This window comes from Trichechus manatus, unplaced genomic scaffold (genome assembly GCF_000243295.1).
Source record: "Trichechus manatus latirostris isolate Lorelei unplaced genomic scaffold, TriManLat1.0 scaffold00020, whole genome shotgun sequence".
Classification (NCBI taxonomy): Eukaryota; Metazoa; Chordata; class Mammalia; order Sirenia; family Trichechidae; genus Trichechus; species Trichechus manatus.
The window spans coordinates 10,296,338-10,297,662 of record NW_004443956.1 but is presented as its reverse complement, the minus strand read 5'-3'; positions in this window follow the sequence as shown (position 1 = coordinate 10,297,662).

The following is a 1,325-nucleotide window of genomic DNA, read 5'->3' as shown; positions in this document are numbered from 1 at the left end:
CCTTAAATTTTTAACTTAGATTTTTCAGCTTAAGAATAAAAATTATGCACTTCCATATCAAGAATACCATTTTCATAATTGTTCATAAAATTTTATACAAAAAAGGAGAGAGGAGGGAGCCAGCATACTTCTTACTTTATTGAACCTGTAGCATGTGCTTGGCATGTTCCAAGGTGTTATTTCCCGTCATTTTACTGTGGTAACAGCTTTGAAGAGCAGGTACTATAATATTCCACACCCATTTTACCAAGACTCTGAAGAGGTCAAGGAATCGTCCCAAACCAAAGCCACTTGGAAGTGGCAGGGTGGGAATTTGAATCCTGGACTATCTAACTTCACAGTCCAGGAGATTTTTTCATGCCTGTGTATCCCAAAAAAATGGATAGCACAGAATACAAATTTAAAGATGTCAATAGATGTTATGTGACTGTAACATTTTCATATAGGTCAAATCACTTTGGGGAACAGTAGGTGAAACCAAGTTAACCAGGTTTCTTTATGCAGGATTTCTCAGAGTTGGCAGCATGCTAATTCACAAACTGAATCTCCACTCAGAGATAATAGTAGTAAACAGAATTCTAAGGTGGCGCCCAAGATCCCTGCTCCTTGCTGTACCCGTTCTGTATAATCTCCTCCCCTTGAGAGAGGGTGGGGTCTGTGAATATGATGGTATATCACTCCCATTAACACCCTACATTATATGGCAGATGTAAGGGGTCCCAAATCAGTTGACTTTGAGTTAATTAAAAAAGCTATTATCCTGGATGGGCCTGACTTAATCAGGTGAAAGCCCTTAAAAAAAGGGACTGGGCTCTTCATGAAGAATGAGATGCCCTTCTGCTGACCTTGAATGATAAACAATGATGTTGTGACAGCCTATGGAGAGGGGGTGGCCTCTACAAGCTGAGGACCTCAGTCCAATAACCACAAGGAACTGAATTCTGCCAACAAGCTCATGATCTTGGAAGACGACCCTGAGCTCCATAAAAGAACACAGCTTAGCCAACACCTTGATTTCACTCCTGTGAGACTCTGAGCAGAGGGCCCAACTAAGTCAAGCTTGGATTCCTGACTCATGGAAACTGTTAGATAAAAAGTGGGTGTTGCTTGACTTCCGGCAAAATGGCACTCTAGGCAGAAGCACCAAACTGTCCCTCCACAGTGAAGATCCGAAAAACTAAGCCAAACAGAGAAAACAGCAATCCTGAAACCTTAAAATATCAAATGAAGAGATAAAGAACTCAGCCAAGCACCAAATGGAGTAAGAAAACTGACAGATAACGGACAGTGAGGAGAGATTCATGCAGAGGTCCCCTATCAGCTAA